Raw genomic sequence first — 16,532 nt, 5'->3', positions numbered from 1 at the left:
TGCGAAAAATTGGGAATACACAATACTCTTAATTCTCAAAAACCATTTCCTCACTCAAGTAGACAAAGCAACGGCCATGCTTTACGAATGCCTCCCACAAGATTTTGAGAAAGCGCTACCTATCGCAACAAGATGGGCAAAAAAGAAATTTGGCAAACGTTTAACACAAGGAACGATTTCGGCAACCCGGGAGATATTGGTGGATTTAAAAGACGCCTTAGAGGCTGACAGCGCTACACACACACAACCAGAAACCACCACACCCCCCACCCTCCCCCCAACCCCCCAACCCTCCCCCCCCCATCCTGTCTCACTGTCTACCCCAGGGGAAACAACTGGACCAGATGTAGAATCCAGCCCTGTACCAGCCTGGAACGCAAGAACCATCGCGACAACAGCAGAGGTTCACCTCTCCAAAGCGGATTTCCCTAACCTCACTCCGAACAGAGAGACACCTAGGCTTCAACGTCCCAGACAGAGAAGAAAGAACCAAAACAGAGCACAGGAAACCCTGGACAACCTGGATGAAGAAGGGAGCATGGAAGAACTCCAGGATGGAAGACAAACCACCCCAGACAGCCCAACATCACCAGATGGGATTGACGAAGGAATAGAGGAACTAAACGCAACAACTCCGGCCACAGAGAGTCCCCAAGCAGAGGACACAGAGGAAGAAGAGGACAGCATTTCCTGCACAGCCTACAAACCACGCAAACATGAGGGCAAAAAGAAGAATTGGAGACTACACCCCAACAAACCGATAGTCATCATGGGTGACTCCAATCTAGCAACGATTCCCACCTACTCAGATTCCAACGTACAGATAGAATCATACCCGGGCATGAACCTGGAGTGGGCAATCACAGTGTTAGAGCACACCGAAGTTAACGAGGAAACAGAACGTCTCATTCTGAGTGTAGGCCTAACGAACATGGACCAGAAGAGTACCGTGACCAGTCAGAAAAACTTAGGACGACTGATCAAGATAGCCAAAACCAAATTCCCTAACGCAAACAGACAAGTAGCGCTAATAAACTTCTCTGAGGATCTAGAAGAAAACCAAAAATGGATCCTTACCAATCTGAATAAAGAAATTAAAAAAACCAACTGTCTCCCAATGTTGGACCCAACCAAATTTAAAACACAATGGGACAACGTACACTGGACGAGAAGGACAGCTACTAGTATAGTTGACCTTTGGATGGAGTCGTTAAACTAAGAGGCCCTGAACGCCACGAAGCACTAAGGGAAAAAGAAAAGACCCAAACAAATAGTATAATCAATTTATCGCATTATTTTAGACCTAACGAACACGAAAAAACCCTATTGGAAAAAGGGCTATCATTTGTACCCACAGTAGACATTTACCGTGAACAGATGAATAATCTGAGAAAGGACGTTTCCAAATATCACCGGAGGCTAAAACTAACAACACATTTTGGAAATACGGACCAAGAGGAAATCCCCAGATTCATGCCAGCATCTTACTGGGAACCAGCAGGGGAGCAACTCCCACAGGGCCTGAAGCTACTGATCCAGCAAGATTTGACGACGATCAGAAAAATGCCGGGTCATCTGAAGGAGAAGCCGAACCTCACTGCAGACCAGGTAAGAGCACTCAGATCCCTAACTAACAACCAAGATATAATAATCAAACCCGCTGATAAAGGGTCATCGATTGTGATATTGGACAGACAGCAATATATATTGGAAGGCATGAGACAATTGAAAAATGTGAACCACTACAGGGAACTAGCCAAACCGATATTTGAACAAACAGCTTTAGAAGCTGAAAAAATTATAAACACCTTAAGGCAGAAAAAATTCATAAACAGAAAACAGGAAAGATACCTGTTAGGAGTGGACAAACCCAAGGCTAGAACTATGTATCTTTTACCAAAAATACATAAAGATCCAGCCAGTTGGACAATTCCCTACGAAATTCCAACAGGGCGTCCGATTATCTCAGACTGCGGATCTGAGACTTATGGTACGGCTGAATTCATAGAATATCACCTTAACCCCTTATCCATAAGACACAAGAGCTATATTAAGGATTCCTATCATTTTGTGGAAATTATAAAGAACATTGTCATTCCAAAGAATGCGATATTATTTTCGATAGATATTGATAGTCTATACACAAATATTGACACAAACGCAGGGCTACAAGCCATCAGGGACATTTTCCGGAAATACACGGACAGAAAGCGACCAGACAAAGAGCTTTTAGAATTATTGGAAATGAATTTAACAAAAAATGACTTCCAATTTAATGGCAGGACGTTCCTCCAGATCAGTGGAACAGCCATGGGCAAACGATTTGCCCCGTCACTGGCCAATATCTACATGGCATCCTGGGAGGAATCAGTAATGGAAAGATGTCCACTCAAACCATCACATTATTACAGATACCTGGATGACATATGGGGCACATGGGAATACACCATGGAGGAATTCCAGGATTTTATTACAATCCTAAACACACATCACAGAACAATAACAGTCAAATATGTCACAGACATGACACAAATTGATTTTTTGGACATCACTACATACAAGGGTAAATATTTTGACACAACAGGAAAACTTGACCTGAAAGTATTCTTCAAAGCTACGGACACACGCTTTATTACATAAGAGCTCGTTCCACCCACCACACTGCTTTTCAGGAATCGTCAAGTCACAGCTACTGCGCTTTAAACGGATTTGTACCCAAAAAAAAGACTTTGAAACAGCATGTAAAATTCTTTTCAAAGCCCTAAGAGAACGAGGCTACACAAGAACTTACCTAAGAAAGGCCTACAGCACCTTTGAGGAGGTCAAGATCAGAGACCAGAGACCCCTTTTAGCCTTAGTAACAACTTATTCCAGCCAAAGCATATTGGCCTACAAACGCCTAAAAAGCAACTTTGAAAATAGGCAGAACAATCTACTACAGGATTACAAGATAATCTCTGCCTATCGCAAAAATAAAAATTTAAAGGACTACCTGGTCCGTAGTAACTTGAAACAAAGTAACAGGGCTACAAAACCAACTCCAAGTTATTTTAGCCCACAGAAACAAATTATAAATAGATCAAAAAGAAATGTAGTTGGAATTAAACAAATTATACCCTACAACACACAAAATGTGATATACCTTATCACTTGTGACATTTGCAAACTACAGTATATTGGAGAAACGGGAAACTCCATAGCGTGTAGGCTTAACCAGCATCGCTATAATATTAATAACCATAAAGAAACACATTTACTGATTGTAAAACACTATTTAACACATGGGATCCAAGCCCTTAAGGTGTGTGGTCTAGAACACAACAGAAATTGGACTGTTGGAGAGAGGAAATTCCAAGAACAGGAATGGATTAGAAGACTAGATACTAGATACCCAGGAGGGCTAAATCTATAAAAGTTAAACACTCTACCTACACAATCCCTAACACAAAGGCCCCCAATGCCTTTGTGATTAAACAACAATGAGCCTACTTGGCCTTTGTCATGCCTAGGAGCTGGTGTGTGTTATGCCTAAAACAAAAGACTGGGGGATGAACACAAACTCAAACCTTGAAATTTAAATAAACTTACAGCCTCGTCCTACAACAAAGGCCAATATCAAGGTAAGATTTACAGAAATTATACTGATCATGGCGTTTATCGTGCGCTTGCCCAGGCCTTACGGCCTGGGCATAAATATAACGATTACATTCACCACGGCTTCGTAACTCGCGCGGCGCTCCGCCGGCCGCGCGGCCCTGGCCCGCTCTTCGCGGGCACTCGCGCCTGCGGCGCTCGGGCGCGAAGAGCAGGACCAAGGACCGCTGGCCTTCGCGCCGCTTGCAATGTCGTGGACAATAACTGTGACATATATTGTTTTATAAAAACATAACCCTAGAAAGGTTAGTAAACATTTGGAAAAACTAAAAAGGACTAATTATAGACATGACATTGGACTCTTTCTTAGTTTTAAAGAATGGCGCGTGCATTCATTCTCTCGGGACTGTATACATGGAAGAAACCACAAACAGTGTTCTTTATGTGACAATCCCGATTGAAATCAAAACCCCTCTCTAACTCTAACCCTAACCTCAGTAAAACTAACGCTAGTGAATGTTAACCTGGTGAAATGCTAACCTGCCGACACTGGTGAAAACGAGCGCTCTACTCCTAAACCGCCTTGCATAGCTGACTGCTAGACGCTGTTCAGAGGTCCACATTGTTGGCTAGACAACTTAGCCTAGCTTTTAGCTTTAACCTAGCGGCTAACCTGTCTGCCGGGCGTTGGCTTTTCACCCCTTCCCTCCCGGCCCCTGGTTCCCTTTTCGCTTCCTGCTCTGTATGTCACATGTATAGTTACAACCCAGACTCCTTTGTTGACTCGGATGTTTGTAATAGGTGCACTGTGTTTGCAGCGCTGGAGCGAGGCTCTATGAGTTGGAGGCGAGCATAGCTAGCGGTGCTTTTAGCTCGCGCTCTGCTCACAGGTGAATGTGTAATGACAATGGAAAATGTCTAGTCCTCGATTATTATACAACCCCATATTTTGAGGATATGTTTTCTAGAATAAAATGTCATCCTATATTCGGGCCAATAGGCCTACAGTATTCCAAAATCACCTTTTATTTTTTTCAGGATTTTTATCTTTTGAAAATAACAGATCTAGCCATAGCCTAGTTGCTTCTTTTGCGCTTGTTTTCATAGACCTGGTTGCTTATTTCTCTCGCAAAATCTGGCAGCCCGGGTGGGTGAGGGGGGATGTGTAGTATAAAAGAGGGAGTTGGGGGGGAGGGGTGAGGTGGGCAGTGTCGGTGGCAGCGTTAATAGCCTCTGTTACGGCGTCGAAGGCTTCTTTTATTTTTTTTCTGTTCTCTCCCCGCCTCTCATCAAGTAACGTCTAATTGGGAGAGATGTGTTAATGGTGCAAGGGGGTGTTTGATAGATAGCGGGAGGTTTCACTCGCTCAATTAATGTAGGAGGAGAGCAGCCTGATGTCTCTTCTATGTCGCTTCGGTGTCCCTTTCTATCTGTCCTGCTTTGTTTTGCTGAAGTGCCAGCGATAGGCTGGCACCAAGGGCTTTTCAGATGGGGGTCTGTGTACAAATTACATTTGTATCCATTACAATCCAACTACAACTGGACTACAGTGCTTGAATAAATGTAATTACTGTGCATACTGTACTTTCCAACACTGTTTATTTGTGAAGACGGTGGGTGGTTTTAGCCTGGAAACCAGATGAAAAACCAGCACAGCCTGTGCTCTTCCGAGCACACAGGTCTCCGGCTCTCCGCCAGGTCAGGCGCCCTCCTGGTGGCGCTATAATAGGCCAATGTGAAAAGGGTGGCATGTCTTCTTCGCCAATCTTGGGCCTTTCACGGCAATCAGACACTGCATGCCTGATTTGAGGCATTTGGTTCCAAAAATGTGTTTAGCAAAAGCTAAAGCTCTACCTCCTGGTGCGCCAGAAACAGGCCAATGTGAAAAGGGTGGCATTTGTTCCTTGGCCTCGTGGGAATATGACTGGCAAATCTCAAGTTAATCGCAAGCTGTGTTCATGATTTGAAGCAAAACGGAGCAATCATGCAAACTTTGCAAGGCAATAATAGCCAATTAGGATGGAATATGAAATATCGGACAGATTGACTGTGTAGACTATTGACTATAGCGATACTGTGTATTGCGTGATTGTTGGAGAAAATCTGATGGAGTAATAGCAAAGAATGTGTTTTACATAAGTTGGCCTCCTGGTGGCGCTATAAAAGGCAAATGTGATAAACGCAGGGCAAAGGTTTTTCCTTAGTCTCTAGGGAGTGCGCATACAAAGTTACCCCTGATCAGTGGATTTAAAGGTAAAAAACTAAATTGTCCTGTTATAGCGCCGCCATGAGGCATTTCTTCCTCTGCCTAGTGGGAACGTGCGTGCCCAATTTCATCAAGGTTGCACGCTGTGTTCATGATTTGAGGCATTTGACAGATCCATGTTAATCACATGACTGTAGAGCAGGGTTCCCCAATAGGCGGCCCGGGGCTACTGTCTGCCCCCCACCAACCCCAGTAATAATGGTGCTATAAGAGCAGCAACAACACTAGTATATCGTCGTTGTCGGCAGGAAATCTCGTATCTCCAAATTTGTACGTTCTTTCGCAAATCATACAAGGCAGTCGCACAAAAGTCGTGAAAACAGCAGATCTACAAGCACACAACGCCTCGCAGCGCGAGGCGTTGTGTGCTTGTAGATCGGTTGTTTAAATAATTGTTTAATTGTTTAAATAATTAAAACAATTATAAATTCAAAACGAACGGTTTTGGACACCCGACAACGACGATATCTGAACTGTCGCTGGAGTAGCAGGAACGCCGCCGTCGCCCCCTGCAATGTTGTGGCCCTCGGCTTGGTACCCTAGACATAATTCGGCCCTTGGGGGAAACTAATTGGGGAACCCTGCTGTAGAGATACCGATATGCATGATTTGTGGACAAAATCTGTAATAGTAGTGTCCAAAGATGTGTTTTGCAAACATCTGCCTCATGGTGGTGTAGAACAACATAGACATGATATTAGATATGCATCATAGCATATAGGGCAGAGGGCCCATAAGCATATCATTCTTACGCTATTTATTGCGGTCAAAAGGGATTTATTTTTTTGTGTTAATGTATACCAGTTGTCATCACAGACACAGCCATGACTTGGCTGGCCCATACGAGCCGTCACGCTAATCATGTTTTGGGGTGAGCGTTCGGCACAACTGCCAATCAAAGTGACTGTACTGGCCAATCACAGCGCTTCTTTTGTAGGACTTGGCAAAACACATAACAGCAGCATAACATCTGTTTAGCAGACTGTGGCGGCTCGTGTGGGACAACCAAGGCCTGTGTAATGACAACTAATTGATGAAAAAAATCAAAACACTTTGAATGCAACAAATAGCGTAACAAGCAATGAGCTTATAAGCTCTCTATGCAATGAAGGCTGCTGGGGTCAGCTGGCCAAACTGGCCGACAGGGGCAAGTCATTTTGAGATCAATATAGGTAGGAAAATGAGCCTATATTATGTTATTTAGTCTGGAGTTTAAAGTTATACTATGTAACTTTTTTATAAAACATATCTTAAAATTGTCCTAACTATTAAATCGCTAAAGTTTTAGAACCCCCACTCTGTTAATTACAGCTCCCAAAGCCTTTTCTTTATATGTGTTCTACTGAGCCCTGGTGGCCGTGACCGGGGCTGTTTTTCCCGCCAAAATTACGTCATATGCATCATTCTGCACACGTGTCTCCCTACCGGCCAATCAAAGCCCAGATCATACACTGCTGAGCTCTTCAGGAAGTACACTGCAGTGTTTACACTGGGCTAGGAGTCTAGCATGTAACTCCCCAACCGAGGCTCGTAGAGGGACACGAAAGACCTCTATGGATAGGTCTCGGCGAGGCGAGGCGGACGCGGTGGTCTGAATGCCCGGTCCGCGGTGAAAAACGGCCGAAAAAAGCAGACGCGACCGCGGTTTGCTCTACTGCTACTGACCACTAGTTGAGCAACTTACACAGTATAGCTTTAAGTCACAGTGTTATTCATTCAACTGAGATGTTCACCGTCGCTGCAGGGAGGACCTGACCTCACACACTATGGCCACAAACACGAGAGCTTGTTTTCTTTTTAACTAACCCCCTTTCCTGCCCAACAAATCCAGGGGCCAGTGTTTTTTTTTCTTTTTCGGATGGCTGCTCTTATCACGACGATAAGTAAATATGGTTCACCTAGTCATACATCAAACTGGCACACAATGCTAGAGCTCCGACCGGCCTGGCCCGTATATCAGCCAATATTTGAATTGTTTGTTGCGTCGGTATCTGCAATTATGCAGCCGATGTGTCCTGATTTTAAAGAGGTGGTGAAATGAAAAAAGTGTTTTTCCCCACACTTTTAGAGCACCAGAGGTTCGGGCCACGACGTGGCCCTCACATCTAGAGTCAAGCAGATCTTCTAGATATTAAAAAATATATACAATTAAAAGAGAAATAGGATGAGTAGGCCTACTTTGACATTAAGGTTAATCATGTTTTGACGTTTACTCCGCTAAAATGTTGAATGCATGGCTTTTTTTACTTGCAACAAAGTGTGCTATGGCTTCTTTTACTTAGGTAACTGGGTCCACAACATGAGCCGCAGGCTGCGTTGCTCATAGCGCAGAGCTCTTCATCTCCCACTACATCCACCTACGAGCGAACTCTCCTTTGCACTGCAAAACGAAGGCTTCGTTCCAAGGTGATCTGACCGGATCAGACAGCCCAGAATGACTTACAGTCTTACACCCAAGGTGCCAATAAACTATAAAAGGCAGCCGGCTTCTGAAGTTGAGCCCTCTGAAGTTGAGGTTCTTTTTATTTATTTTTTTATTTTATGCATATTGACATGAGAGCGGTTCCACATGTACTGTACATATGAATATGCATTAAACCTGCGCGCACGTTTGCGTCGAGGAGATGATGAACTTCACAGAGCTTCCATCGCGAGCGCAGTCGGAGACGTCCCTGAGGAGGTCTGTGCGTCGTTCTCCGCTTGTTGCTGACCTCTCTGCTTTAGTGTGTGTGTATGTGGGCGGTCGACACACAATTACTGTGATCCCATCTCCCTGCGTGTTGCGTGTGTGCATGTGCGCCACACACTAGTGCATGCATAAAAAAGGCCTATATGAATGCTGCCGTTTTGTGTGTTTCAGTATGCAGTGGTGTAACTAAGTATACGTTTAGCCTACTCATACTGTACTTAAAGTGGTAGTTTCACCCCCAAAATGACTTTCTTTCTATTGATTATCTCTGTTGATAACTCACCCCATGGAAACTTGATGGATATATTTTTAGTTTTTGTCGCATTCCCAAGCCAATCATTTGAGGAGTCTTTGACTCTTTGTGTCTCCATAGGGAACCACTGCTGGTCAACAAATTATTGGCTTAGGAATGCGACAAAAACAAAATAATATCCATGAATTAAAGTCTCCATGGAGTGAGAAATCAATTGGGGGAAATCAATTGGGGATGAACTATCCATTTAAGTAAAACTATCCTGTGCCCAGGGGTGTGCGATGAGGGATTGAATGTTTGCGAACCCAGACCGGTGCCTGTTGAGCAGAATAGTCACCATCGATGTCCAGTTGTGCAATACCCGTTGTATCCGTCTGTCTGGCTGGCACTCCTTTATGCCCATATATTGTGTTCCGTGTCCAGGCCAGTCTGTGATGTCATCTCCAAATTTGGGCACTGTAGTGATGTCAGTCATTGATTCCAATCAGTGATGTCCGTTGGGCTTTGTTGATGTCATTTGGGCATTGTTACCATGGTGGCGACACTGTTTAGTATCAGTGATGTCAGCATGCAGAGTGCAGACAGACGGTCAGACGGCGGACGGACAGACATTCGGTAAATTAATAGTTAGATGTTGTGATTTAGATTTAGATTATTATTACGGAACCAATTCAAACCTACTTTTGCAATCTGAAAATAGCAGATCTACAAACTCACGGCATGTTTGTGAGCTTGTAGACATGCTATTGTCAAAGGAATTTTATTACAGGTATTTTTATTTGTTGAATGCCGCGGACTAGCCTACTTGTAACAGACAGAGTATTTTCTCCGATAGGGTATTGATGCTTTAACGTCAGTGAAATGTGCAAGCACTGTCAGTATGCTTTCAGCTCTCTGTGTGTGTGTGTGTGTGTGTGTGTGTGTGTGTGTGTGTGTGTGTGTGTGTGTGTGTGTGTGTGTGTGTGTGTGTGTGTGTGTGTGTGTGTGTGTGTGTGTGTGTGTGTGTGTGTGTGTGTGTGTGTGTGTGTGTGTGTGTGCTTGCACGCACGTGCGTGCACGAGTGCCTTCAGAGCAAAGCGCGGGTGGGACCTCAGAGCCTATTGATCAGTCGGTCGGCGTTGCATCTCCCAATGATTCCACAGTCTTTTGTTGTGGTTCAAAGAGCCCTCCTCCTCCTCTTAAGATCTGGCTGGTGTTCCCCACCCTCTCTCTCTCACCGTGTCACCGAAGCCACGCGGCGGTCACGATGACAAAAGAGGGGAGACGCACACACACACATACAACCACCACAAGCCAATTAACCATGTATTTATTCATTCGAAGTACGTATATGGCACAAGGAGAGAACAAACCAACAGTGACATCAGTGAGTCGGTACCATCAGCAGTGTGGTTAGTCAGCGAGTGCAAGAGTGGAATTTGAGTGCGTTGTACGATGAGTTGTACGGATAGGATACCAGTATCGCAAAAGCTGCCGATGTGCCCAAAATGCTGGTATCGGTATCAGCGAGTATGCCATTCCGAACATTTAATAAAGGAATTTTCTATCTATTCCTAGATCAGTGGTTCTCAAACTTTTAACTTTTAATAACTCAGAGTGTGCCATTTGTACGCTCACAGTTACAGAGAGATTACCAGGCTTTATCCATAAAGCCTAGCTGGAACAAAAGAACACACGCATATTATGCATAGTGGCACTGTGAGGGATCATACCAACTTGTTCTTATGCTTTGAGCTCTTTGTATCACCGTGTAAGACTCTAAGTTATCATTCAAGTCTGTCTTCTGTTCATTCTCTCCTTTCATCGCTCCCCTCTCTCTCTCTCTCTCTCTCTCTTGCCATCCACTCTCTCGTTTGAAAAATAGACTACCAAACTGTCTCTGTACTTTTGATCAAAGTCATACATATACAGTATGTGTATATTGATTTAGTTTATTATTTTTGTGTCAGCACTCAGCATGTTTTGGCACTGGAAAAACTATGTTTTTTTAATTCATAAAGATTTCCATTTGGAAGCCACTCAAGGACCCCTGAGGATCCCTGGACCCCAATTTGATTTGAGAACCACTGTCCCAGTCCTGGTATGGGATCGGTAATCCGTACCGACCGATACACTAAGTTATTGGTATCAGAATGGGTATCGGGAATTAGAAATTGGCATGGTTACATCTCTAGTTGTACGGTGCAGCCAAACAAGTCAAATGTCAACCAAAACCAAAATGTGAACTAGCAAATGCAATCTCCCAGAGGCTGCAGCTCAGGTCCAGAAATTAAATTCCTATATTCCTCACTGGTGCATTCCATTCCAGATTGGAATCATATTATTATTATTATTTTGTGAACAGAAAGAAAAAGAAAACAAACAATAATAAATAAACATAGAAACTTTTTGAGTTTTTGTTAATCAGATACGAGCCATATTCCTAGGTGGTTTGAAATGCAATTCAAATCTAACTTCTAAATGCGTCTCAGTCTGGATTCTCAGACTCTGAAGCCTGTTTCATGCATTGTTGTGCCACAGACTATAATTTACTTCCCTGGCAGCTACAAAGCCACAGGCTACCATTGACTTTCAATGGAAGCCAGCAATGTGAAGATACAAAGATACATCCGACGTTTGTAGCTGCTACAAAAGTTACCACAGCCACAGATAAGTTGAGCTGGCTTCAACTTCAGAATGATACGAAACTACAAAGCAACAGATATGCTGTGTAGATTTATATCTTTGTATCTGCCATCAGTGTGAAGGCAGCATTACTCATTATGTTACGACCATATTTTCTATGTCTGCCATCCATGGTTCGGATGCACCTCCTGCAGGAGAGATCTCATTTGATTTGGCGTGCCGTTGCGAACGCATGCCCATGCTGACGTCACCCCTTGACCTTTGCATGAAAGGCGCATGCTCTAACCCAGTGGTTCACAAAGTGGATTCCAGGGACTCTGTGGGTTCCATTAGGGGGGTCTAAATTACAAGTCTGTAACTCTGACAGTGTACAAATGGAACCAAATGGTATTTGGTTCCATTTGTACACTGTCAGAGTTAAGGGGAGACCTTGAAATGTGATTTTTTTAGAAACACTGCTCTAACCAATACACCAAGGTGGCTCATGTCACAGCAATCAATGCAAATAAGTCGTTGATGTCTGAATATGCATCCTCCTGATCTGATGGCTTTGCACATGGGCCGATTTTCCACACGGAAAAACTCGACAATATTGTCCGAATGTGGAAATTCAGACCCGGTGTGCATGAGGTCATATTGTCAATTTTTTCCGCGTGGAAAATCGGACCCTATGTGCAAAAGGCATTAACCGTGTGGACAGTCAGCCCCAAAGATCATACTCGAGAAACAAATTAGATTTAAGCCTGCGAGTCTGAACAAAAAGCCCTTCGAGATCTGGCATCACAGCATCAAAATGGCAGTGCCCAAGTGAGGATAAGGAGGAGCGAGGAAATATCAGGCAAGACACCTGGGACGCAGCCAGCGGGCCTTTTAAAAGCAACACTGGCACGCAGGGCACTGCGCGCTGCCTGCCAGTGATGCTGAAAGACCTTCCACCACGCCCCCACCCCCATGGCAGCACCCAGGGGCGTCACAAGAGGGGGGGGGGGGGGGGGGGGGAGTGGGACTGAGTTACTAGGGCCGCGCTGTGAGCTTGTAGATCTGCTATTTTTGAAAAGTTGTGAAAATGTGAGAAAATCTTTCAATATATGTATTTTTTTTTTTTTTTTTAAAGATTTGTTTTTGGGCTTTTTTGCCTTTATTTGATAGGACAGTAGGTTGACAGGAAATGGGGAGAGAGACAGGGAATGACATGTGGCAAAGGTCATCCGGATCGGGAATCGAACCGGTGACGCCAGCAGGCATCATAGCCTTGTATGTGGTATGCGCCTTGACCACTAGGCCAGCGGGCGCCCCCAATATATGTATTTTTTAAGCGAATATTTGTAGCTCAAATTTTGCTTCTGGGGGGTCCCTGTAACTAAATATTTTGAGATGGGGGTCCGTGGCCAAATACATATCATTTTGGGGGTCCTTCACATGAAAAGGTTTGAGCACCACTGACATAGAAACATAGGTTTTTCAAAAAATCTTAGAAGGATTTGAAATATTCAAAGACTTGCTCAAATCTTCACGATTTTTCAAAAATAGCATACCTACAAGCTCGCTGTGAGCTTGTATATCTGCTATTTTTCAATAGTTTAAGTACCCAGGGTCCAGAATTTGGTGCGACACCCCTGGCTGGCAGCACCTGCTTGCTAAAAGAAAAGCATGGCATCCAACACAACAACAAAGCAGACAGGGCCATCGCATCCATTTAAGGTGTTAAATCTATGGATGCACTCCGGGGGAAGGGAGGGTCTGGCATCCCTCCATATGATTATGTGTTCTGTTCCACTGCCAGGTTTTTGCAGTTGAAATGCGGGGGGGGGGGGGGGGGGGGGGGGGGGGGCTGGTGGATGTAAAGACGCAGAGATAACACTGTATACAGTATATACTCCGGCTAAGAAACGGATGCTGTTGGATTGAGACCAGCTTGTAGCGGAGGCTGTTTAGCACCTGTGATCACAGCTACCCACCAACCCAGCCAGCGGAGGGTCGTCAACACCTGGCTTGTTGAGGACATCTGGAAGCAGAGCAGGAATCAGTGGTGGAGTACAATTACGCAAGTAATGTACAATTACAATTTTGAGGCATTTTTACTTTACTGGAGTATTTCCAATTCTCTATATTTTTGCTTCTAAATATTGTACTTTTTACTCCACTACAGTTTGAGAACTCTTAATTACGAGTTACTTTGTAGATTTGGATTATTATTTCAAAACATACATTAACCATGTCAACCCCATTCAAACCCGATCTAGAAGCTCACAACACGTCGCGATGCAACATGCTGTGTGCTTGTAGATCTTCTATTTACATTTTTTTGAGTGGTGCTCCTGGAAGGAGCTACTTAAAGCTCCAATATCTGGGACGCGAAGTGTGGCCTATCTGGCCTACATCTTGGCACAAAACGCTCAAAGTTTGTCGTACGCCCACTAAATGTCCGGGTTCTGAAGTGTGGCCTACATCTGACCTACAGTACATCTTGGCACAAAGCGCTCAAAGTTGGTTGTACGCCCAGGGTCACATTGGCCAAGCTTTGCGGGACTTTGAAATTAACACAGCTCACTTCACACCAGGTGTGATTTTAGACGTATTGTGAAATGACATCCTGCATAATGAGTTGGTACTTTTAAGTAGCCTATATTTTGATGCCAATACATTTTGATTGCTGGACTTTTACTTCCTAGGCTACATAGGAGTATTGACACTTTTTCCACCACTGGCATAGGAACAAAGCCAAGGAGAAACAAAACTGCCTTTGCCAGTTGAGAAATGTGCTTTATCTCAAAGAAGTACACCATCCGGGGAGTTTAGTTTCTTCCCCTTTTTCCCAAATGACCTTCTTGCTGAGCGCAGGCAACAGTACAAAAGCACGTTGAAAAATCATAATGGAGATCGAAGCAGCCCCCCCAGGGTGGGCTTGCATGGGGGAGGCGCTCCATCTTGGTTTACCTGACGTTAACAGAGCCATTATTAACTTTTGTGCAAGGTATCGCATTTCTCAGATAGCAGAGGAGAGACTAGACTGGAAGACAACGGGAGGATAAGGATAACGCGCCTCCTTAAACAACACAGGCTATTATCCCAGCGGCGGTGCAGTTGTTTTATACCACGGTCCTGTGGAGGCTGAGATGGAACTCTCAACATTACATCGCCTTCCCTCTCCGTCGCTCTCTCTACACGGCAAAACATTTGCACAGTGGATAACAACACTACACAGTAACACTTGCTTTCATTTCAAGAGTATTTGCAGAGTCATTCTCTTATATTACACACACACACACACACACACACACGCATGCACGCACGCACGCGCACCCTCCCCTCTCCTCTGTCCACAGTGCCATCTCTCTCTCCCTCCCCATCTCTCTGTCTCTGTCTCTCTCTCCCCCTCTGTCTCTGTCCATGGTACTTGCTCTCTCCCCCCTCTCTCTCTCTCTCTCTCTCTCTCTCTCTCTCACACACACGCATGCATGCACAAACTCTCTCTCTCTCTCTCTCCATGGTGCCATCTCTCTCTCTCTCTCTCTCTCTCTCTCTCTCTCTCTCTCTCTCTCTCTCTCTCTCTCTCTCTCTCTCTATTCAATTCCAAGGGCTTTATTGGCATGAGAAAACATATGTTTACATTGCCAAAGCAGAAGTGCACACAGTACAGTACAATCAATCAATATAACACAATCAAAATAAAATATGTACAGTTGAGATGGGTGAAAAGTGAAAACAGTTTTCATGTATCGAGATTACTCGATGCAGACAGTGCAGGAATATATACACCATAAACACTCTCTCTCTCTCTCTCTCTCATGGTAATCCCCCCCACAGACACACAGCCCCCTGTGTGTGCACTGCCACTCCTGTCCCTGCTCATTCATTCATCCCCCCCCCCCCCCCACACACACACACACACACACGCCCGTGCAGTCACACAAAATATTCACTTGCACACGACGAGAGAGAGAGATAGAAGACAGACTATATACCATGCTCAGTGTAACAAGTGTCACGTACGCAGCTCCATTATATTTGGGCAACAGCCTATCAGCTGCTTGCCTTCATATTCTCCTCCAATCATGGAAATGCTGTTCACCTCCAGACTGTATGTCTCCTCTCCTCTCCTCTCATACAATCTCATACATAGGTGTGTGTGTGTGTGTGTGTGTGTGTGTGTGTGTGTGTGTGTGTGTGTGTGTGTGTGTGTGTGTGTGTGTGTGTGTGTGTGTGTAGCACTACAGAAAATCAATGACCATATTGAAGCTAGTTAGCATTCGTTTTTTGGTTTTTTAGAACTTTGATTATATTGTGTTTTTTTCTAGATAGATACCCATTTGCATTTGTTATATTGCTGTTGATGTACTGACATATTATCTTGTTTATTATTGTGATGTTTTATCTGCTTATTGTAAGTCGCTTTGGATTAAAAGCGTCTGCTAAATGCCTAAACTGTAAACTGTGTGTGTGGGTGTTTTGGTAATCCTTGAAAACATTCCAACACACCATTTGGTTGTCAAATCCTCTCCCCTGATAGCCCATTTCTCCATATTATTATAGCTAGTCTCGCCACTAGTTAACAGCACTGCAAATAAAAAAAAACACTCCTGGTCCGTTTGGTTCCATATTTTCTGCACACTCACAGAGTTAAAACAAACAGCAGAGGATTTGACTATCATAGAGAGTGTGTATCCTATAGCGTTTCATTCATTGTTCCTCTTCTCTCCGCATGGTGGCAACCTGCGCTGCGCTCTGCGCGCGCGCGCGCACACACACACACACACACACACACACACACACACACACACACACACACACACACGCAGCTCTCCCCACATTCTCATCCAGGCGTTCTCTCTCTTTCCTTTCCTCACAAGGAGCCCGGCAGAAGCGCAGACCAGCCCGCTCCTCTGCTCTCCTCTCCTCTCTGCTCTGCAGCAGGCAGTGAGGCAGCAGCGCTCACTAGCAGTGTGAAGAGAGACAGAACAGAACAGTGCTGTCCACCCTACTCTGCTCTCTCCACAACTACTCAACTCTCAACTAGATTACAAGTTCTCCCTCCTCCCGGATAAACGGATCTCATCGACCTTGGAGAACTTTGGCCGTTTCGCTGTTGGCTAAACAGCATCATC

The sequence above is a fragment of the Nannobrachium achirus genome, assembly GCF_963921795.1.
Source record: "Nannobrachium achirus genome assembly, chromosome: 18".
In the NCBI taxonomy this organism is placed as follows: Eukaryota; Metazoa; Chordata; class Actinopteri; order Myctophiformes; family Myctophidae; genus Nannobrachium; species Nannobrachium achirus.
This window is presented reverse-complemented; position numbering follows the sequence as displayed.